The sequence below is a fragment of the Castor canadensis genome, chromosome 14, assembly GCF_047511655.1.
Source record: "Castor canadensis chromosome 14, mCasCan1.hap1v2, whole genome shotgun sequence".
Lineage (NCBI taxonomy): Eukaryota > Metazoa > Chordata > Mammalia > Rodentia > Castoridae > Castor > Castor canadensis.
Genome location: NC_133399.1, coordinates 63,057,177 through 63,082,301, shown reverse-complemented (window position 1 = coordinate 63,082,301; position 25,125 = coordinate 63,057,177). Strand labels below are relative to the sequence as shown.

At 38.4% G+C, this 25,125-nt stretch overlaps 1 protein-coding gene across 4 annotated transcripts in view; it reads right to left on the bottom strand.

The window, feature by feature from the left end:
* Positions 1-3,422: 3,422 nt before the first annotated feature.
* Fut10 (fucosyltransferase 10) overlaps positions 3,423-25,125 on the bottom strand; it is a 190,576-nt gene continuing 168,873 nt past the window's right edge. Inside the window, exons 9-10 of one of the 4 annotated variants that reach the window (XR_012441445.1) lie at positions 4,765-4,814; positions 3,423-3,561 (exon numbers count right to left, since the gene is read on the bottom strand). The gene's annotated coding sequence lies outside the window, so the exon portion shown is untranslated. The remainder of the gene's footprint in view (positions 3,562-4,764; positions 4,815-25,125) is intronic. The other 3 variants (XR_012441444.1, XR_012441443.1, XR_012441446.1) reach the window with 3 other exon arrangements.

The following is a 25,125-nucleotide window of genomic DNA, read 5'->3' as shown; positions in this document are numbered from 1 at the left end:
AGTGGCATAAAAATTCTTGTTGGTCTTTTTTTATGCTTTGGCTAAGCATTGAAAATCTGGAACTTCTGTGGCCTGACATTGACTAAATGTACTCTATTGCTTTCTATATACTAATCTTCTTAGTGGTTGGCCACACTCAGAAAAAAATTGCCTCTGCCTTTTAATGTAATTACAGTGCAATTACAAAACACATATAATCTTGCTAAGGCTAGCCTTATAAATTAAACATATCCATTTTTCATCACAACCAAGAAACTAAACAAAGCATTCCAAAAAACTGCATGATTCTGATCTTGGTGAAATGATGAACTTTTCATCTCTCAGGTTTCAGTGTCACCTTTCCCTAGGCCATATACATTTGTCATTCTTTCTTTGCTTATATGCTCTCTCCTTTGTTCATAAACTTGTCATACTCTTATCACATATAACATTAATTTTTTTACCTTTCAGCCTAGAAAGGAGTGAGTTGATACAAACTTATCAATAAAGTAAAAATTTCTAATTTTTAATTTTGGTGCTCCTGAGGTTTGAACTCCAGGCCTCACAGTTGCTAGGCAAGCCCTGTACCATTTGAGTCATGCCACCCCACCCCCAGCCCTTTTTGCTTTAGATTTTTTTCAGATAAGGTCTTGTCCACGCCAGCCTCAGATTATGATACTCTTATCTCTACCTCCTGAGTCCCTGGGATTACAGGAGTATGGCACTATGCCCAAACTGTTTACATACAAATTTGTATGCTGCTAGACCCTTTCCAAGAATGTCTGCAAGAGCTACCCTAGTACTCCTCTGAAAAGTCTCATCCAAGTTCACCAATGTCTACAGGACCTAGTAATTGACAGATTTAATGGTTCCTTTATAATTTCTATCTCACCTGATCCCAACTATAAGTTCAGATGTGAATGACCATCCCTTTATTTTGAAAATCTCTTTTTCTTCACTTTCCAAACAGACAACTCTGCACCTGACACCCATCAGTCTCCTTGATTAGCAGTATGGTGCTTTGTGAGACAGAAGAGGGGTCAATGACTCTCCTCCTCCCGGGAGTAAGTCAAATCCCTACTTTCTAACTAGTTATTAGTTCAGAAAGTTAAGCCCAACTCAACCAGCACATGGAATTCTATTGATCAGAGGGGTTTAAGAATCAGAACACCAGGCCAACAAAGTAGAAGGGAAAGGTTGATGGGATTAAGTGAGAACCACTGAGAGGAAGCCTTGGTTTCCTTCTTATCATTGTGCTGGGGATACATTGTGGCATTTACAAAAGTTCTTAAAGTATATCAAATACATCATATTTGAATTCACCCCTCCATCATTCTGCTTTATCCCCTCTCCTCCCCCCCATTCCTGGAACTCTCAGCAGGTATTATTGTTCCATTTACATACATGTGCACACAGTATTTGCACCATATTCACCCTCCTACACCCTTTCCCCACACCCTCCCCCCTCCCAATGGTACCAACCCCCCAGGACAGCACCTGTTTCTATTCTATTTTATAAAAGAAAAAAATGATGTTTTTCTTTAAGCTAGCTATACAGGGAGTTTCCTTGTGACATTTCCATGTATATGCGTATTATAATCCCAATTGGTTCATGTCCTCTATTTTTCTCCTTTCTACTTTAGCCCCTTCTTATGGTGATTTCAAAAGGTATAAAAATTCTATATTAATTTTGTATAGAAAGTACATCAATATATTCACCTTCTCAGCTTCCTTCTTTTACCCTCTCTCGTATGTGATCTTCCCTTAGTGTGAATAACATTTCATAATATTGCTTATATTTGTATAATGTCTGTATTCCACATATGAGAGAAAACATGCAACCTTTGGTCTTCTGAACCTGGCTAACTTCACCGAAGATTCTGTTCTCAGTTCCATTCCATTTATCTGCAAATGACAAAATTTCATTCTTCTTTGTGGCTAAATAAATTCCATTGTATATAAATAGCACATTTTCTTAATCCATTCATCAGTAGTGGGGCATCTTCGCTGCTTCTACAGCTTAGCTGTTGTGAGTAGGGCTGCAATAAACATGGGTGTGCAGGTGCTTTTATTGTAACCTGACTTACATTCCTTTGGGTATATCCCTCAGAGAGGTATTGATGGATCATATGGCAGTTCTATTTTTAGTTTTTTCAGGAGCCTCCATACTGTTTTCCATAGTGGATATACTAATTTACATTCCCACCAGCAGTGTATCAGGGTTCCTTTTTCCCCACATCTTCATTAACATTTGTTATTGTTTGTGTTCTTGATGACAGCCATTCTAACAGGAAGGAGTGAGGTGGAATCCTAACACAGTTTTGATTTACATTTCCTTTATGTTGAAATAAGGATGTTGAGCATTTCCTAATGTGTCTTTTGGCCATTTGAATTTCTTCTTTTGAAAAAGTTCTGTTCAGTTAATTTGCCCATTTCTTCATTGGGTCATTGTTTTTTGGGGAGTTTAGTTTTTTGAACTCCCTGAATATTCTGGTTATTAATCCTTTGTCAGATGTATAGCTGGCAAAGAAAGATTTTTTTTCTCCCATTCTGTGGGCAGCCTCGAAGCCTTGATCTTCATGGACAGAAAGTCTTTAACTGTTGTAGTCATCCCACTCCCCTACCCTCACCCTGCTCAACAGCTTAGGGATGAACCCAGCACCCAGAGGAGAGTGCTTCTGAGAGAACCCAAAAGAAATGGAGCTGGGGGCTAGGAGTGTGATTCAAGTGGTAGAGTACCTGCTTAGGACACTCAAGGCCATTAGTTCAAACCCCAATACTGCCACACACATACAAAAAAATAAAAAACTTTAAAAGAAAAAAGAAGAAATGGCACTAGATGTGTGACTAAAACACCTGTTATTTGCCCTTCTCAGTTCTTGAGTATTTTGTTTCCTGAACAGACAAATTGACTTTATCATTATAATCATTTAGGGTTGTTTGACTGTTAATTGCAGTAGAAAATATGACTTGCTTTTCATAACACTGTCCTCTCCATTCTTGTCCTACTACACCAACAATTCTTTTTAACAACATTAGATGTTAGTTCTTTCCTCCATCCATCCCTTATGTATGCCCCAGGTTTCCACTCTTAGACTTCTCTATTTTCCCTTTCCTTGGCTTTAACTTTTGCCTATTTTAAACACACTTACTCTAAAGCCAAAATACCAGTCCAGACTTTTCTTCAAAGCTTAAGACACAGACTTGCGATGATTTCCTATATGTTTCCTTGGATTCAGCTTTATGGGTAAGCTGAATCTCTGAACCTGCAAATAAACATTTCACCTACTGCCCTCTTCATGCATTTCATAGGCTAGTACTGTGAAGTCACCATGCTTTCAACCTTGACTGTGCCCTGCCTGTTATCCCTCATGATCATCATAAGGTTTTATTCTAGTCTCATAAATATCTCTGCCTCCTTCAAAAGGCACACTCTCATTGACCTAGTTCCTTACCTCATTGTTTTTGTCTCTACTGGTCCTTCTCTTTTTCTAATCCATCTTACACAGTGCTGTAAATACAGGTCAATGGTAAAATGTAAAATATTTCCATGCTTAACAGCATGCACTGACTTCCTGTCACCTGTAGGATAAAGTTTATACAAATTAGCTGGTTTTATAAAGCCTTTTCCAACTAAATCAAAGCTTACTCATTCAATCTTATGTCCAGCCACTCCCTAAATATTAAGAAAGCCCTTGTTATACATCAAACAAGCACAAACTTACATGCTTCTTTCTTGAACCACTCATTTCCCTCTGCCTTCAATACTCATCTCTAGTGTCTGATACTAGTGTATTATTGCTCATCTTTTAAGGCCCAAATAAAATAGCATCCCCTCTAAAAAGCTTTCTTGACCACTCAGGAAAATTTCACCATTTCCTCATTTCATTACTCTAAGAACACAACTATAATATGACATGTACTATGAGAGATTAATACTTGTTAATACATGCTGCACCTTCCTTAGTTTGTAATTTCTTAAAACTACTATAAGTTAAGGTTTTTGTATTTTTAACTTGTTAAGATTTACTGCATGATTTGATATATAACAGATGCTCAACAATTATTTTTCAATCAAAAAAAAAGAAAGAAAAAACCCAGAATTATTGGTTAGCTATGGTGCAACTTCTCTGGACTCAGTTTCCTAATCTGGAAAATGACACAGGATTTGAGGGATCTGTGTTTCTTTTCATTGTAAAACATTCCATGCTTTTATGAAAATATTAGTGGAATAATCCAGTGGTTCTTTCACAATATATTAAATATTAAATTTCATAAACTGCTCTTTGGTTAAAAAATATGAATTCAAAGATGGAATTTTTCTCTTTCTTTATATGCATTCTCCTGTTGCTGGATGAAATGTGTTAGTTCTGGAAAGAAGCCAACACTAGGCTTGGAAAAGAGTTAAGAGCCAATAGAGACATTATTTTTAATTATATTAAAAGCATCTTGTAAATTTCCCATCAGTTACACCATAATTTCTCTCCATTAATCATGAAAGACAAATGTATCCAGTTTGGTCTCTTGTGAATAAAATTTGGGTATAGAATATGTCTTAATCTCCTCAGGCCCTTGTCAAACTAAAGCACACACATTCCATGCATGTGTGCATGTGTGTTTCTTCCCCTTACCCCTAAGAAGGATAGGGTTCCATATTAAAAAAAAAAAAAGTAAGTTTCTTGTAACACAGAGGAGGGGGATGAGTGACGGATGACGTATATGACAGTTTGGAGTAAGAGATTCAAGTCAGGGATGGGTAGTGATCATAGGAAATAAAGTCCTCACCTTTTTTCTTTTGGGGCAACAAGGCAGGAAGGTGAAGTAGCATTGTCAGGCTGAAAAACAGAGAGATAAAGTCTAATTCTGGCTCTGCCATTAGCATATTCTGTGACCGTGGGTAAGCCCACGATTACCAGATCTGTTCTTAGACCAGGTTTGCCACTCCCAACCTACCTCTTTGTTATCTGTGCTTCCTCCTGGGATTGCCCTCCCTGACTTCACAGTTAACATTATGCCCTTGGTTGTTATGAAAGGCCATCACAGGAAACAATAACATGAATTCTACTTCTAATATAAATATAAATCTGTGCTTGAAGAAGGACCAGAAAGTGGCATTTATTTCCTTGCTTTGAAATTCCATGTGAAAAAAATCACACAGAAATTAATTCCAGGAAAGCTGCCTTCTCTTCCTAGAACTTATCACAACAATTATATGTTAGTTCATTTTATATTTTCCCTTCTATCAAAATGCCCAAAGCCTCTTTTTTTCATCTTTTCAAATTTTAACTCTAATTACCAAAATAAAAATAATATATGCTTGCTATTACCTAATTGCACAAGCCTAGGCTTATCATTTTAAAATGTTAATATATTTTCAAGTTTTCTTCTGGGTATTTTGTTTTTACCCAGCTGAGATCATCCTATACATACAATTTTGTGTGGTTTCACAACATTATGCTAGCATTTCCCATATAGTTAGAAAAATTACTTGAAATTTGTCATGATTCATAGAAGGTCCAAGTTAACATATAGCCAAAACAGTATTAGTGCCTATCGTTAGTATCAGCATTTTCCTCCTTCCTACAGTTCTGTTGTACTGTAGACATCATTCGTTACAGGCAATTTGAAATTCTTCAGTAAAGTAGCCTTTGAAATTTCCTAATTACAGCTATTATTAAACTGGTTTTTCTACCATCTTCATAAAGATATTATGAGAAAAAACATAACAAGTGTTTTGTTTTCATTACAATCAGCTTGGTAAGTACTTTAAGCTCACATACATAGTGCTATAGTTTGCACATAGTTTGTCTCCATGTACTGGAGTCTTAATACCCACTGTGGCAGTATTAAGAGCTGTGGAGTAGGTAAAGTGGTAGAACACCTGCCTAGCAAGTGGGAGGCCCTGAGTTCAAACCCCAGTACCATTTAAAAAAAAAAGAGTTGGGGAACTTCTAAAAGGTGGGGTCCACGGGGAGTTTATCAGATGTCCTGGAAAGCAACTAATACTGGTCTGGTAAAGTGGGATTGTACTCATGAAAGTAAGTTTTCAAAAAATTCTGGCCCTGAATTTCTCTTGCTTCTTACCTGCCACGTGGTGGTATAGCCAAGGGGGACTTTAAGAGGACAAACAAATGGGGCCACCTAATCTTGGACTTTCAGTTTTCAAAACTGAGGGCCAAATAAACTCTTTTTAAATAAAGTATCCAGTCTCAGGTATTTTGCTACAGTAATAACATACACATAGGTTTTTATTTAAATAAGCCAAAAAATACCCAGCCTACCCAGTAAGTAATCACTGTTAACACCACAAGGTTCATTTGACTTAACTTCTAAAGAATCCATAGGGTATCCTCGGTATGACACCTACTTTTCTAAGTGTTACAAACTATTGCTTAGTATCCCATTGCAACAATTTTCTCTCTTGTCTGACTTCTGGAATCTTTCTTTTTCTAACTCTTCTTTACCTTTACTTTTCTAGTACATCTCTTGATTTTTAATTCCCCCAGTGATTATTACGGGAGGTTATAGAGTCACAAATTCAAGTCCTTTCGTTATCTTTCACAGCAACCAGAATTCTTTGTTGAAAAATCAAAACTCACTCTAGCTCAACAAAACAAACTCTAGCTCACTTGATAAAAAGTGTGTTAAAGGGTCTTTACTAATTGAATTTAATTAAAAAAGAGCTTTTAGACTCTCTCCATAAGAATTAGAGAGAAATAGACCTAAGAGGCTGGGCACAGCTGGCATCAAGAGCAGCAAGGGAAAAGATCTGGCTGGCTAGTAGGTTATCTATTGATGTTTTCTGCTGTAACAACTAGGTCTTATTTCACTGACCAGAAATGTGAATTCTGTTCAGACATCTAGGTCCAATTTTTACTCTTCCAAACTCTTCATCTAAACATATACAGAGCTTACGATATATCTGTAAATCCATAGAAACAAATTGGTTTATAGAGAGATGTATATACACACATTAATTTGGAGAGAATTTATTATTTCTACACAACAGTCACATGTGACAAAAGTGAATTTACATGTTATACCTCACATATGTATAGGCAATGACTGAGGAAGTGGTTTGAGCAGTGTACAGTGCCCAAAGGCAACAATTTTTAAGACATTGCCTGATACTTTAAAGTCAAATCCAGGATATCTAGTCCTTGTGAAGGTAATCAAATAGTCTAAACATAAAACAGGGACCCAGTACTGGTGGGCTTGATACAAACCAATCAATTAGAGAAGCCCAGAGTTGCAGGGAGGGCAATAGAAAGTAGCCAGAACCAGAAAGACCACAACCTCAAGTGGGATACATCTCTAAAGAAGTCTGCAATGTCATATCTCTTTTTGTGCATAAATAATATCAGAAATTTATCCAAAATTTGAAATTAAGGTTTAAAGGTTGGTAGCATGTCTTGTCAATCATTACATTGACAAAATTAAAAAATGGGGCAAAAAGCAGACAAGAATTATCTAGGGGAAAATATTTAACTCATCTTTTTTTTGCTATAAATTTTCTAAACCTAGTGAAGTTACTTACTAATCCTTTTTGTTGATTTGCAATGCAAATAATTTCAGTCCAGTGAAAGAGATAATCTATGGAACCAGATAATCCTATAGACTTATGATTTATTAGACATCAGACAGATTTATATTTAACTCAGCAATCTTACCCTAATATTTTCTTGTTAAACTGTACCTACACACCCTAGTTTCTTAAATCTTTTAAAAGTAGTCATAATATATTATAGCTCACTCATTAGTTGGGTTGTTTAAAAATAACTGAAGTCTAAGTCCTTCTCACCCAATTTTATCTGACCCAGTTCCTCTCTCCCTGTATTTCAGGGAGTCCATATAGTACACTTTCATGAATGGATCCCATCGTCCCCTGTCTTTATGGCCCACATCTGGATGTGGTTCTCAACTGTTCTCTTCTATAGTTCACTTCTGGTCATCTCAGAATCATCCTCCCCAGGTGATATTTGATGTCAGATATTGCCCCAAGCTTGGACATGAACCCAACCATTAAATTCTAAAAACAGAGCTTAGACCAGATCGAAACATACTATAGAATAGGCTTTACCTGGAAGCTAGGAGAAGGTTATGGGGCTCAGTTCATACTACTCTAATTTATGGTAACTTGGCTTTGGAGAAAACAGAAGCAGGTAGATCACCACAGCCTTCCCTCTGCCTTCTCTCTTGAAGCAGGCCATGAAACCCAGGAAGATTTTTCTGGCCTTCCCCCGAGGCAAGTCATAATATCCTCATTCATTCACGAGGTACCTTCCTTCAAATATGGTGGATGTATTTTGTATTCATGTATGAAAACAGAATAATAAAATTTGTTGAAATTGTTCTAAGAAGGGGGAAGGGGAGATGAGGGAGAATAATAGAGGGGATGAATCTAATTAAGGTATATTGTAAATGTCACAGTGTTTCTCCCATACAACTATTATATGCTAATAAAAAAGTTGCCCTCCTTATACCCAAAAGAAATGAAGACACAAAAATGCCACAAAGAGTTTGAACAAACAGGATTTGAAGAGCTCCTCTCAATTTATTGCCAGTAGATTATATGCTCTGTCCAATCATACTTCTTTATGACTACCTACTCTTCATTAAGCCTAGCATAAAAAAATACACAGGTTTCCCTGATTCTTTGAGTCTTCATTTCTGAAGGTTCCCATGTCATGTAAAACTTACATTAAATAAAGGGGTATGCTGTCAAAAGATAAAATTATAACAAATTTAATTTAAAGACTAATTGATGGGAGACTGAGATCAGGAGGATCGTGGTTTGAGGCCAGTTTGGGCAAAAGATTTGCAAGACTCCCATATCTCAACGAAAATAAAAGCTGAGTGTGGCGGTGTGCACCTGTCATCCCATCAATGACAGGAAACTTAAAATAGGAGGACTGCCATCCAGGCTTGCCTGAACAGAAAGTGAGACCCTCTCCAAAATAACCAGAGCAAAAAGGGCTTGGAGGCATGGTTCAAGTGGTAGAGGGCCTGCCTAGAAAAGCATGAATCTCTGAGTTCAAACTGGCTTGTTTCAAAATTCAGTTTGATTACATAACATCTAGCACAAGTGACTCCATTCTTGTTTTTTTCTGGTCTGTTGAAGCTAGTTCAGGAACCTAGTTTAAAACAATGGCCTCCCATGAATTTTGTTTAGCATGCTTTCTTTTCTCTTATTAATCTACCTTTTGTCGTAGAGTCCTTACCAAGGGTCCTTGCCATGGGTAAAGAAAAGAAAATTTCCCCTCTTACAAAGGCATAAGTGAGGTATGTTAGTCAGTTTTGCATTACTGTAACAAACACCAGAGACAATCAGCTTATAAAGAGAAAAGGTTTATTTTTGCCTTTAGTTTCAGAGGTTTCAGTGCAGGATTGGTTAGCCATTGCTTTGGGTTTGTGGTATCACATCATGGCAAGAACACATCCAGAGCAAAACCACTCATCTCATGGCCAGGCGGTGGGAAAAAAAAAAGGGGTGGGGGGGGAGAGGAACAGGACAGGGCCGGGTCCCATAATTCCCTTCAAGGGTACATGTCAATGATATGAAGACATCCCACGGGGCCCCACTGTTTAAAGCTTCCACCACCTCTCAATAGCACCACAATGGGGAGCATTAATCCTTTAATACATGGGCCTTTAGAGGACATTTAAAATCTAAACTATAGTAGGAAGTATCACATGTACATACATAATATGCACACACACTCACACACACAGGGTTTGCAGAAATACCTGTCCCTACCTCCCATCACTAAGCAAACCGTACCCCTGCTTTGGAGAACTGGGTCCCACAGGCCACTCCTCCCAACTTGAAGATCCCAGTATTATCAGGCAAGAGCCCCTCCTCAGAGGTCTAAATCACTCTCCATGAGTCTCCTCCAATAATCTAAATTTTAATTTTTCCAACATCTAGCTTTTGTATCCACAGCCCTAGAAGTGATTTCTTCCAGTTGCTACTTCTGAGAAACTTGTCTAGTCACCTAATTAACTATTTTATGCCTAATTAATAATTCTTATAATTGAAATTCTCTCTATTCAAACAACATCACGATTTGGTTCTGTCTCCTGTCGGGACTCTGACTGATACAATAGCAGATTCAATCCAGGCAGGTTTCAGAGCCTATTCTTAGTTACCATGCAGGGCAGGGAAAAACACAAAGTAAAGGAAGTTTTTTCCTCCCCTTTTCAACACAAACCAGCCTCTCCTCACACTTAATCTCACAATGCTATTTTCCCCATGAGGAAGACAACCTTGGACAAAATTATGTAGAGTAGTTCGGCCTCATTGTCTCCTTTCCAACATAGGATCTGGGCTCTAACTTTGCAAAATGTATATGGTGTTTTTCCAAAAACAAAAGAGCTGTTGGTCCCCAAAGGTGCTATCAACCCTCCAGTTCTAACAACACAAGGAAACACTGACATTTTGAAAAGAAAGCTGTTGTTTTTCTTAGGTTTCACATATCTCAGGCCCAATTCCTCAGGGGAACTCACAGTCAAAGTATTGTCTTCTGAAGAGCCTCTTCCAGAAAAACACACTTTTGAAGCACAAACTGTAAGGTAAACACCACAGCCTGATATGGGCAGCAGAGACCTATTCCCCCACTCTACCCTTACTCCTACCAAAGCAATCACCAGTAGTCCTGGTAATTTTTATCTGGAATTTTTAATTCATTAAGGCTGCTCTGGCAGCAAATATCAAAAACAAAAGCATTAATTAATACTATCTAAAGCAAAGAAATGGCACTGGCTATCTGAACCCAGTGTTGTATCTCAAAACCTAAGGGCAGATTTGAATGTTTCATCACATCTCCATTCTAATTTTTATCTTTATAATTCTTTCTACTCACCAACTTTTGTTTTGTTTTTCCAGCACACCCCTGCTCTTGAATTAACATGTGTAAGCCTGATCCCTGACCCTTTGGACAATCTATGTCTCTTTCTGAGTCTCCAGTTCAGAAACCATTCCTGTTCCAATCCCAAAGGCCAATGTGTTGAAGGCTTGGTCCCCAGCTAATGGCACAGTCGGGAGGTGGTAGAGCCTTTAAGAGGGGGATCTAGTGGAAGGTAGGAAGTTAGGTCATTGGGGATGTGTTCTTGAATGGGATATTGGGACCCTAGCCCCGTCCTCTATCTCTTTGCCTCCTGGAAACCATTAGGTAAGCAGCATTGCTCTACCACATGTTCCCCACCATGATGTTCTGCCTTGCCATGGGCCAGAAAATAATGGAGCCAAACAACCATTAACTCAAACCATGAGACAAAATAAATCTTTCCTCTTTTTAAGTTATTTATCATGATAGAAAGCTGACCAGCACAGGAACCAAGTTCTTCATTTTGGGGGCAATGAGCAGAGAAGGAGAAATCAGTAATGTCGGTAAGCCATCCTCCTATCATGTCACGACTGCACCTATCGTGGAAGTCTCAGTGCTTTTGTATTACTCAATTCTGTCAGGTATTAATTTTCAAAAAAATATCCATTAAATATCATCAGCTGTAGACTTCTGAATACTTAAAGAAAATAAGGTTTCTAAGAATGTTGGAGTCATTGGTACAATCATCTTGCTTCCAGAATAGGGAAAGAGAGAAATGACCCAAACAATTATGCACATATGAATAAATGAATAAAAAAAGAAAAGAATTGAGAAAGGACAGAACAGAAAGCATAATAGAAGAGGAAGGGCTTACCAAGTCATTAGGTACCCCAGGGGCATAAGAAATGCTAAGCAAGACTTACTATAATGTATACAACAGCACAATCCCACAAGTAAAATACTTAATATGCTTATAATGTTTATAGCATATAACCCAATAAAAAGCCTTCAGTAAGGGGGGAAAGGGGGAGAAAAGGGGCCTGTGTCATTTGCTGAGGAGCCCACCAGGGATTCACATGACTAGCAGAAAGGCCATCCCATGTGAGTTATTCCCAAGGCCAATGACACAGAGCACTTTGGGTGACTGACTGCCAGATGCTGGGAGCCCCTGGGGAACAAGGCACTTCTTTGGGCCCCACTCTTAAGAGATTATGTCCTTCAAGCCAACATCAGTCATCTCCAAACTATGACTCTCCAGTGTCCCTTTACCCCATCCCAGATTTACACACCCCAGAAGGCACAGACAGCCTCTCGGGGTTCTGCTTCACCACTGCGGGGGCCTGGGATGCTCTGGTGAATCTGTTCTTATCACCACAAGTCAAACACCACCTCTGAAAGAAAAAGTGGCAGTCCCTGTCTATGTCCCCAGACCCAAGAAGCACTCCTGAATGATGATTGTGCCCTCACTGAGAAGCCTACTAGGGCTTCTGGCCTCCTTCCCCCCAGCTTCCTGTGTCAGGAGCAGTAAGAGGGAAGGTTGTGGGAATGCTGGCACTGGGTCAAGTCCCCGGGAGGGGCCCTCGGTGCCTAAAACTGAGCGACATCCCAGTGGTTCATATTTGTTCCAAGTCAGCATCTTGCCAAGTTAATAGTGAAAGAGACCAGGCCAAACATTTTCCTAGGAAAATAATCAAAGAGATGATACACAGATAGTTAGTTATATAGGAGTATAGATAGCATATAGTATTGAGAATTTAAAAATGGGTATACCTATCAGTGAAACCCTAGGGCTTCACAGAAACAAATGAGGTAAAATGTTCTAATTATATAATAACAACTTCTATTTGTGAATTTTCACTGAACATCAGACCCTCTGCTAAGGATCTTAATTCTTTCACTTAATCCTTGCTACAACCCTAAGAGTCATTTCTGTTAGTGTATGCATTTTATAGAAGAGGGAATGAAAGCATAAAGATCAAGTGACTTCCAGGCAGACAGAGCTGGCAGGGGTTTGTGGGGAGAGGCTTTCCATTTCACTCTGTCTCAAGAACTACGCCATCCTTCCTCCTCAGCTTTGACCACATCACCCAGCACATCGAGGCAGTATGAAATCAGCCCAGTGTCCCAGCATCTTTTTCACATATGTTTTTCTGACCTCATGGAAAGATGACCACTGTGCCCCAGCACTCCATCAGCCTGACTGGAGAATGTGCCTCCCTTCCCTCCCTGCCATCATAACGGAGAAAGAACCCTAGGAGCTAAGGGGGCTGTGGAGCCTGGAAACCATCCCTGATGGACAGCCAGAAAAAATGAGACATTCCAGTGGCTGTTCAAACTTCAAGGCCCTCTGCTTTACATGTCTGTAATGCCCTCATTTGGCAAAGTTTTGAACACTTCTTTTAAAGAGCTTAGGTTTGTCTAAACATCAGTTCACCTAGGTAGTGTAACCATGTGGACAAAGCAACTCCTCCTAAACACTTGAGGACTTCCTCAAGTTCCATTACAACCTCAAGCTGAAGTTCCTGCAACTCCATTAAAAAGAGAATTTTGCCTGTGTTGATTGTGGCTTTGTGGCTAAAGGTTCACATCTTAAATTTCAACAACTACAGCAGCTCAGTTATGTTTGGGGAGAATTCACAGCTGAAATTTTGAGTATTTTCCTGCTTACCTGTCTTTTTATGACATTTTGGTCATGGTGGGAAAATAAACTCATGACTTAATAGATCTTTTTCAATTTTATTTAGAAACTCTTCAATGATTTGACTTCCCTACCAATTTCAAATATATTTGATTTCAGTGACATTGTATTTTAAAATTGTTTAATTTTATCTGTATTTATCAATTTCAACTTCTTGTAATAGCCAGGCACCACTAGCTTACACTTACAGTCCTAGCTAGTCAGGAGACAGAGATCAGGAGGATCTTGGTTTGAAGCCAGCCAGGGCAAATAGTTTTCAAGACTCTATCTCCAAAATATCCAATACAGAAAAGGGATAGCAGAGTGGTTCAAGTGGTAGAGCACCTACCTGGCAAGTGTGAGTTCAAATCCCAATCCCACTTTAAAAAAAATACTAAGAAGTATCCTCATGTTTACTAAGACACAAAATAAAAGTATGAAAAATCTTTTTAAACATTTGACCACAGGGGATATAATAATCTCAATTTTCTTGCCTGCATGAGGAATTATCCTTCTGTTCATTTTCTTTGAGACTTAATGACACAATATGTTACTTCATCCTGGAAAACTGTGAATAATAGAGAGAAAAGTGTGCTTTCTCAACTTGTATTGCCCTCTTGGGTTCTTTGCTCAAAGAATTGCATAGACTGAGATGCATTCTTCTGTGACAGATTCATAAACAGAACGATTTCCCAACAATATTGAATTGCCAAAGGGTGAAAACCTGATTATATTCTGATCACAGAAAATAAGTAATGGTTCCTTTTCTGTATGTGAATGGAGGTAAAATGATTAAAGTGTAATCAAACAGCTCTGATCTTTTTCAACCTATGAAAGCACAATGAGAATGATAACTTAGGTTATAGCAAAAATGAGGATAGGATGAGAGTTTAGAGAAAGAAGAAACTGTAGGAAAAAATTTTTCATAATAATGGAAGTGTCAAGAAAGCATACATGTGAAGGCACACACACAAAAACAAACTAATTTGTTTAAATCATAGAACAATCAACATTTATGCTTAGAAAATTAGAAGTAACTAAAACCTGAAAAAATATTATAGAATATTTAAGAAAAAGAGAAAATTTATTAGGAACTGATTGGAGGGGGAAAATCTAGGAAGATTGAGGAAGGAGGAGTAAATAGCAGAGTAAAAGCATTTATATAGCATTTTGCTATTTCAAAAGCATATCATATTATCTCATTTATTCTCCAAAAGTATATGAACCGGAGTGTATTTATTCACTTGCCTTGTTAAAGTGGATTCCAGAGACTTACTATGATATAATGAAGTATGACATGAATAATAAGAAGAGTGAGGCCAAAGAAGAAATAAAGAAAAGATAGAGATGATGTAAAACCAGAAATAAAGGTATTATTATTATTATTACTGTTACTAATATTCTACCACAAAATGAATCCAAGGCCAATGATGAAAAGTGGCAGATACTAGACTTAGGTCATTTAACTGGTGTTTTTTCTCTTAAAATAATAAGCAATCCTGAATGGAGGCAGGCTTTAAAAGTAAGAAATAAAGAAAATAGTTGGCAAACTGCCAAATTTTGGGGTGTTTTTTGAAGATAAACTTCTGAATGTATTTTCTCCAACCACTGGCATTACAGATCATTGCACCAAAGTCACTCCAAGTCAGTGTAAAGTTGTCTTAGAGAATCTTGTGAAAGGAGATGGTCTATCGGTTACTCATCTTTATCCTCCTTCTTTTTTGTGTTTCTTCCTAATCCACAGGTCATTTTTGTGTTCCCTCATGAGTACTGATAACTCTGTATAATACTACATGGTTCTATGATAGTTTTCATGAATAGTAATGTCCTAGAAATATCACTTCTGGACAGCGACCAAGGATGGAGTTTTCCATTCCAAGAGGGTATGTGTTGAATAATGATATACAGGACAGAAGGGCTTTGAATCCAAAGGCTACAGACATAGTCTTATTCTGCATCTGACTGCATAGAAATAATCCCACAGAAGTTGCTTTTGGTCTCTGCTATTCCCCTTCATCAAATCTAAAATTGAGATAATATCAATTGCTGTTGTCATTCAGCACATATGATTATTAAGTGAGATAATATATAAAAGCATTCAGAAGCAGGCTTAGTATACAGTAATTGTTAAAAAGAAAGCTCAATTGTAATTTCACAAATACTAGAAGTGATTGTTTCTGACAAAAAGGCTGTAAATTGCCTTTCTTGTCACCTCAATCTGCTGATTTACAGTGTTGACACAGAGACTGCAGGGAGAGGCCCTTGTGTTAAAGGGGGGGGTCAGCCAGCAAAGAAGGCAGGCTGCATTTCTTAGAGAATACTGGAAAGAAACCAAAACTTCCAGATAAACCAACTGATTAAAACTTAGCATCTCATGTTTATTGCGGCACTATTCACAATAGCCAACCTTTGGAAACAGCCCAGATGCCCTACAACTGACAAATGGATTAAGGAAATGTGGTTTGTATACACAATGGAGTATCATTTGGCCAAAAAAAAGAATGAAATTATGTTGTTTGCAAGTAAATGGATGGACCGGAGATCATATTAAGCCAAATAAGCCAGGCTCAGAGGGACAAAGGTTACAAAGTTTTTGGTCATATTTGGAAGCTAGTCCTAAGAGATATATGTATATTCACAGATACATATATGATCTTATACACACATATACACATATATATGTAAGTATACATATGTTTGTATGTATATAGAGAGAACATGATTGCAAAAGTGGGTCTGATTGAGAGGATTAGAGGAGGTCTTTGACATTCTCCTAGCTGGTTTTTCTTTTTATCTGTATATTTTTAAATATATTAATACAATTTTAGGAAATAAACCTGCCCCAGTTTAATTTTCAGTTCCCTAATCTTTTTCCTATAAATTCCTCATCCATGATTTGCTCTACTACAAGAGAAGTGAGAATCCTTAATCTGGTGGTTAAAGAGGGATTTCTGTACTTTGTATGTTTTACTTTCTTAGGCCAAGAAGAAAGCCTTGAAATACAGTTAATGTTGTAAATGGCTTTGTGTTACCTTCCTAGATAGAAAACACCTATGCCAATACAGACTCATGGAGCTACCCAGATTACATGTGACCAAGGCTGAACTCTTGATAGCTTCATGGTACACAGTGTTATTGTCCTTGACCCACAAGTCTCTTTATACCAGTATCATCAGCAAAAGAGGCGTTTAAATTTTACCTATCTTATCTAAGGTCAATTTAGTTTGCTCATATCTTCTATTCTTGTGTTACTGGTCTATACAATGTCTATTATGATCTGTATATACTGATTTCTGAGAAAAAGAAGTTTCCCCTGTGATCATTTTCATTTTGTTTCCTCAAAGCCAATGCAAAGCACTTCCATCATGTCAATAATTTCATTAACCCCTTCCAAGGATGTCTAAACAATAATTAATATTGACCCAGAGAAGTCAAGTGTGCTATTAAATGATCCACATTCATGGCAATGCTGAAGTTATGTGAGATTTACATAAAAAAGTGAGCTTGCTGTTAGCAAAGTGCAGTATGGCTGGTGAGGCACTTTCACAGACATCATTGCTTTTGTCCTAAAACAACCCATGAAGTGAGCAACAGACCACACATTTCTAGATTGAGCAGTCACCATGCCCAGTCAGTCACAACCAGCATGAAAGACACATGACATAGGGTAGCTCTGAATTTTGCTGAGTTATATATTTGATTTGTTTGTGCTATGAAAATAAAATATGGCAAATAGTCTTAAAGAACTGAAGGAACTTAGCCAGTTGCTCAACATTCATATCTTAACACAACCTGTTTAGTTGACGCCAATATAGATCACTCTTATTAAGGATCTGAAGAATAATTTAGATTTTAGTGTTATGTGGATGGGATGGAGGGTGAGAGGCTGGGAAGGAAAGGAAGAAGGAATTACAAAAGGATATAAGGACACTCTGGGGATAATAGTTACAGTCATTATTTTTATTATGGTGGTAGTGGCTTTACAGGTATATATACATATGCCAAAATTTCCCAAATTGTATGCCAACTAAATATTACAAATATGCTCACTAAAACTTTCACTATTACAATTTACTGAAACTTGAGAGGGAAATAATATGCTAGAACAGTATTTCTAAAGGCCTCATGGCATGTCATTCTCCAAAGTCAAGGTTCTAGTGTGTGATCCCTGTTCACAGACTGGGAGCCAAGGATCCAAGAGGTTAAGTGATTTGCCCAAAGATAGACACAAAACAGTGAAGTCAGAACTTAAACCTAATACTGATTCCTTAGTTCCCAAACTACTGATCTTCACAGAATACCAAGCTGAGTGTTGGACATGGCTCTAACAATCCAAAAAACCGTTAGGAAGAACTCAATTGATTCAGGTCATACAAGAGACAACTGTTGAGTAATCTAACAGGCATAGAATCTTCAGGGTATAGAAAACCCATTCACCCATGCATTTCTTCCTCAGTGTGTTCTCATTGCTCTTCTCTTACCTAAACAGTCTCAGCATAGCTAAGCTTCTTTCCCAAACCCTCCGTTGTGATATACCTCCTTGGTCCAACTACTGTACTCTACAAAAAGTCTTCTAGATATGGTATCTTTTTTTCTGTTTTTGAAATTGAGTCTCACTACATAGCCCTGGCTGACCTTGAAGCACTGATTCCTGCTTCAGCCTCCAAAGTGCAAGGATTATAGGTATTCCCAGTAGGTATGGTGTTTATTCCCTCATGATATCTTTCCCTTTCCTTTCCCTAGTAATAGCTAATTATCTGAGAAACTCGTGCATAACAAAAATCTAAATAGTGAAAATAGTCAGCTGTTCTCATGAAGATTTTTTACACTCTGAAAGAATTCATGGAGAATAGGTATACCAGCTCGAGCAAGATTTTTCTTTACTTAATGGTAGGAATTTTAGCTACTGGATAAGTAATTTTGGAAGATTTATGAGTTTTTTGTTATCAAATGATGACCATCTATTCCACTTATGGGTAAGAGATGACCTTTATCAATGTTAACAATAGTTCTTCTTCCTGGAGACAATTGCCTATACCAAGACCTAACTTTATCTAATAAATAATCCTCTCACTGACCCTTATCCAACAGTCAGATCAAACTGAAGTATTATTTGAAATAATACTGGTGCTTAGTGGATACTCAAAAAATACCAGTTGAACTAAAAGGTAGTCAGGAAATTATGGTGTCCTTTTGTTTCCTTATCTCTGAGCTTTTGATAAATCCCAGCTTTCTAATAAATGCTTAAAGAATAGAATGTCTTGGCCAGGCACTGGTGGCTCATGTTTGTAATCCTAGCTATTCAGGAGGCAGAGATCAGGAGGATTGTGGTTCAAAGACAGCCTGGGCAAATAGTTCTCAAGAACCTATCTCAAAAATACCCAACACAAAAAAGGGCTGGCAGAGTAGCTCAAATAGTATAAAAACTGCCTAGCAAGCACAAGGCCCTGAGTTCAAACCCTAGAACTGCCAAAAGAAAAAAAGAATAGAATGTCCTTCGGGCATATCCCTTGTTTCACTGAGCCTTTGAAAGGTACAATATGATGGGTTGTTCAAATCTGAGGTCATTAATTCATTCCTGAGTGGTAGATATACTATGCTGTTGACTGACTAAATGTGGTTCCCACATTTTTTATTTAAAACAGATAGGTGGCTGGGCACCAGCAGCTCACACCTGTATTTCTAGCTACTCAGGAGGTAGAGGTCAGGAAGATCACAGTTCCAGGTCAGCTTGGGTAAAAAAGTTCATAAGACCCCTCTCAACAGAAAAGGCTGGATAGGGTGGTGCATGCCCATCATTCCAAGTACTGCAGGAAGCATAAATACAAGAACTGCAGTACAGGCTGGCCCAGGGGAAAAAAGAGACCCTATTTCCAAAATAACCAGAGCAGAAAGGGCTAGGGGTGTGGCTTGAATGGTAGAACACCTGCCTAGCAAGTGCAAAGCACTGAATTCAAACCCTAGCACTGCCAAAATAGACAGATAACAGATAAGGAGTTCTATCACTTTAAAGACTGACTTGTACTTTTGCTCTGGAGGAAGGTAGGACAGATGCTTTCCTGGACAATACAGAGAAAGGTATACAACTGGTCCCTCTGTAGTTTGTGATTCAGGCTCTCAGATCTGGGCAAAGGGTCTTATATTCCAGAAGGCTGTTCTACCCAACTCTTAGTCCACTCAAAGATGATAAGAGCAGGACTGAAAAGACTAAAGAAATTGTCATAGAATCCTTGTTTATGCAACAAAGGGTTTTAATTTTTTAGAAGATGAAGATATGAGATATGTGATTTTGCCTCCAGCCTTAGAAAAACACCAAAGCTTTTATTTATAGCACTTGGCTAGTAGGATTTTACTAAATCCAAAAGTAAATGAACTTGAGAATCACTCCCATTTCCCCTGGAGAGAATTAAAGTGGATTTTTCTCATAATATCTAGTCCTGTGGTACAACTTTGTGTCTTATATTCAAAGTCAAGCCCTCTGGAAATCATAATGCAGAGCTTCTGGTTATCAGAACACTAAGAGAAGTAAACAGTGAGCAAGTATCCTATCTGCATCATGCTTTCAACATTATTTTCACCTTGGCTATTTTCCTTTTAATTTTTTCCCTCTTAGTGAGAGGCCACAGAGGGTCCAAACTTGGAAATAGGATTTAATACAATAGCCCTGCAGGCGGAACATTTGGAGCGCTTTTTCATTTCACACTGTGATCAGTTGGAGTGCTCCTCATCTATTTCTATTACTCACCAGGCTACAGCCAGGAAGCTAAATTCTGCAGAATGACATCTTTCCAGGTCTCCAAATTCAGCTATAGCCTTGTTCTCCCCACCCCTGTCTCTCTCCTAATTAAGCACTTACTAGAAGTGTAATAGAGGAAGTAAGTTGGTTGCCCATTTTAATTATTTATGTCCAGCTCTGGTTCTGCCTTTGAAATCCTATCTCCTTCCTTCTTCTTTGCATCAGTCCCGCCTGGCCTGAATTTGACATGTTTCAAACAATACATGGCAAATTTTATCCCATTAAGAAAAAGGCAGGAGGAGGAAAGGAGGAAACAATGATCATAAAACATTCACTTGTCCTTAGAGAGTGCTTGCTTTGAATCCCATGGAATCTTGTCATTGTCTAGAATCTACTTACATTATCATTTTTCTGAAAGATTATTTCAAACCTATCTGCTAAAATGTACAACTCCCACCATTCTTACTCTCAACTGGTGATATTATTTCCCACTTAACTCAGAAAACTAATCTTCCACAGACTTCCAAACACCATTGTCCACTTTCCCACCTATCGATGAACCAGCTCCTCACATCACTATCTAAGACTGCATCCTCCACGTGAGCATCAGATTCCATTTTATTTGCTCCAGGTCTTCACTCCTGAATTTTCCTTTCTCTCCTCCATCATCTACTTGTCACTCACTACTGGATTACTGAAGTCGGAATACTAACAGATAACAATATCCCTTACCACATGAAAGAAAAATCAAAATCTTCTCTTGCTTCTACTTTCTCCTACAAACTTATAGTAATGTCTTTGTTCCCCCTTGTAGCAAATTTCCTTGAAAGAGTTATCTACAATGTCTTCCATTTATCTATTTGTTTTAGCCCTTTCTCTGCTACTGTAACAGAATAACTAAAACCAGGTAATTTATAAAGAATAGAGATCTATTTGGCTCATGTTTCTGGAGGCTGGGAAATCCAAAGCATGGTGCCAGTGTCTGGGGAGAGACTTCATGCTGCATCATTCCATGGCAAAAGGGTGACAAGTTGGTCAGTCTTCCATTACTATGACAAAATACCTGAGAAAATCAACTTAAAGAAGAAAATATTTATTTTGGCTCACAGTTTCTGAGGTTTCCATCCATGGTTACTTGGCTCTGGTGTCTGGGCCTATCATAAAACATATCATCATGGCCAGCAGGATGTGGTAGAGTAAAGATGCTCACTTCATGGCAGCCAGGAAGCAAAAAAAGGGAGCTATAGACAAAGGAGCCAAAGACAAAACATCCCCTTCAAGGGCATGCCCCCGTGACCTGCTTCCTCCAACTATGTCCTGTCTCCTTAAGTGTCCACCATGACATATATCCCATTAAGCTGTGAATCCATGAATGAATTAACCCATCAATGAGTTCATATCCCTCATGATCCAGTCACTTCCCAAAAGCCCCACCTCTGATCACCAATATGTTGGGGACCAAGCCTTCAACACACATGCTTTAGGGGGATATTTCAGATCTAAACCACAACAAGCCATAAAGGCAAGGGCAAATGCAACTGAGCAAGAGGGGAGCAAAGTTGCTTTTTTTAACACACACACACAGGAAATTAATGTGTGTCAACTCCCTGTATAGCTTATCTCAACCAGCAAAAACCCTTGTTCCTTCCTATTATTGCTTATACTCTACAACAAAATTAGAAATATGGGCAAAATAGTTTCGGCTGGGTATTGAGGGGGTGGGGGGGAGAGGGAGGGGGCAGAGTGGGTGGTAAGGGAGGGGGTGGGGGCAGGGGGGAGAAATGACCCAAGCCTTGTATGCACATATGAATAAAAAAAAACCCACTCTTTGATAACTCACCCATTCCTATGATGATGATGCTAATCCATTCATGACATAATCACCTCTTACCAGGTCACACCTCTGAATACTGTTGCATTGGGGGTTGGGTCTCTAACACATGAATTTGGGGGATACATCCAGACCATAGCATCATTATCTCTTCTACACTCTCCAGTCAGCATCCACCACACCCCACTCCACTGACACTGCTTTCATCAAAGTCACCAATGACCTCTACATTGTTAATTCTCTGTCCTATTCTTACTTAACCTATTAGCAGAATTTCATCCAGCTGTTCACTGTTCATTCTCTTCAGGTGGCTTTCAGAACTCCACACTCTGTGTTTTCCTTCTATATTACCAGTGACTTCTCCAAGACCTTTGCTGAGTTTTATTCTTTCTATATGAGATTTTAGTGTTTGAATACTCCTGTTTCAGTCTTTGGCCCTCTGATTTTCTATCTACTTTCACTATTCATGATGATCTCATTGAGTCTCATTGCTTTAAATACCATCTACAATGTAACAATTCTCAAATGTATTTTTATACCTAAAATATTTTATTAGCATATAATAGTTGTACAAGGGATACATTATATTTACATATGTGCTTACATATATATTAGTAGATTCATCCCCTTCACCATTCTCCCTCCTCCCTCCTCCCCCTCCTCTTAGAAAATTTCAACAGGTTTCATTCTTCTATTTTAGTATTTGAAATATGAAATATATCTACTATTCACCTGCATTCCCCCTTTCCTTATGCCTGCGCACCTCTCACTGGTACTGACCCCTGAAAAAGACCTATCAAAGGTATATCTTCAACCCAGAATACCCATGTACACACCACAGTAATATATCTGCTGCCTCCTCAGCATGTCCATCTGCATGCCTACATTAATATCAACCCAATGTGATCAAAACTGAACTTGCTTTTCCCTATTCCCCAAGGAAGGCTCCCATAGCCTTTCTCATGTCTCTCAACATAAAAACACCTCATAAAAACACCTTAGAATTACCTTTCAGTTCATGCTGTCCTCCATTCAATACATGCAATCTGTGAGCAAATTCTTTGGTTCTATCTTTAAAATATTTCCAGAATTAGCCACTTCTCACAGCCTTTATTCCTAACATGCAGGCACAAAGAATCTTCATCTTGTTTGGAGCACTGCAATGCTTCTGCCTTCTCCATACTTGTCACAAACCAGCATCCAGATTATTCTTAGATGGTAAGTCAGAAAATGTAGCTTCTCTCTAGAATACTTGTGATTACTCCCAATCAATAGGAGTAAAAGCCATAATCCTTATGAACTACTTCCTGACCTCACCTCACCTTCTACTACTCTTTCTCCTTCATTCTATTCCAGGCATCCTAAGGTCTTTTTTCCTCAAAAATGCCAGACTTAAGACCTTTGCTGTAGCTATTGCACTTGTCCAAATGCTCTTTCTCCTTTCTAGTTAACCCTTTCTCTTCCTTTACATCTTTGCACAAATCCCACATGTCAATGAGGCCTACCAAGGTACTTTCTACTGTATCAACACTCCTGATTTCCTTATTCTACTTTAATGTCATCTCCATAGTCCTTATCACCTTCCAACAAACTTTATACTTAACTTATTATCCCTCTTAGTTACTATCTGCTTTCTTCAGGTAGAATGTAAGCTCCATGAGACCAGGGATCTTTGTCCTTTATTCATGGATAAATTCCATGTACCAACCACATAGTAGACACTCAGTAAATATTTAGTGAATGAATGAATGTGACTAAATGCACTTAGTGATATAACAAATAAATCTTGCTATTGTATCATGATGTAGATGATCTTATAGCATTATCCATAGCAGCCAAACAGTGATGGATGCTGTTTCAAATGTAACCAAACATAAGGAAGGTCAATGACTTATGAGAGAGACTGGGAGAAAATTCTGCCTACTAAAACCAATTTATATTGGAAGGTGTCCAACCTAGTCACTCTAGTGCCCATGGATTGCAACTCTGAATATAAATCTTAAAGACAACAAAGACATACAGAAGCCAAATAAGACAAAGGCTAAAAGAATGCAATTAGCAGAAGTCTTAGGTAAATCAAAGCCATGAAGCAATAGCTCAATAATAGATTAAGAGTCAAAAATAATGCAAAACCAAAGAGAGATTGTCTGAGAGTCCTATCTTATATGGTAGTGGGTCACTTCATGATAAACATGTTCTCAGAAATATGTTGTTAGGCAATTTTGCATTTATGCAAACATCACAGAGTGTGCTTATACAAACCTAGATGGAATAGCTTAATACACACTTAGACTATAGGTGTGAGTCAAGCCATAGAACCCAGAGCTCAAAACCCAGTCCCACCAAACAAAATAAGAAAGAAAGGATTCCACCTCACCCCTGTTAGAAGATTCCACCTCACCCCTGTTAGAATAGCCATCATCAGCAACACCACCAACAACAGGTGTTGGCGAGGATGCAGGGAAAAAGGAACCCTCTTACACTGTTGGTGGGAATGTAGACTAGTACAACCACTCTGGAAAAAAATTTGGAGGCTACTTAAAAAGCTGGACATCGATCTACCATTTGATCCAGCAATACCACTCTTGGGGATATACCCAAAAGACTGTTACTCCAGAGGCACCTGCACATCCATGTTTATTGCGGCACTATTCACAATAGCCAAGTTATGGAAACAGCCAAGATGCCCCAGCACTGACGAATGGATTAAGAAAATGTGGTATCTATACACAATGGAATTTTATGCAGCTATGAAGAAGAATGAAATGTTATCATTCGCTGGTAAATGGATGGAATTGGAGAACATCATTCTGAGTGAGGTTAGCCTGGCCCATAAGACCAAAAATCGTATGTTCTCCCTCATATGTGGACATTAGATCAAGGGCAAACACAACAAGGGGATTGGACTATGAGCACATGATAAAAGTGAGAGCACACAAGGGAGGGGTGAGGATAGGTAAGACACCTAAAAAACTAGCTAGCATTTGTTGCCCTTAATGCAGAGAAACTAAAGCAGATACCTAAAAGCAACTGAGGCCAATAGGAAAAGGGGACCAGGAACTAGAGAAAAGGTTAG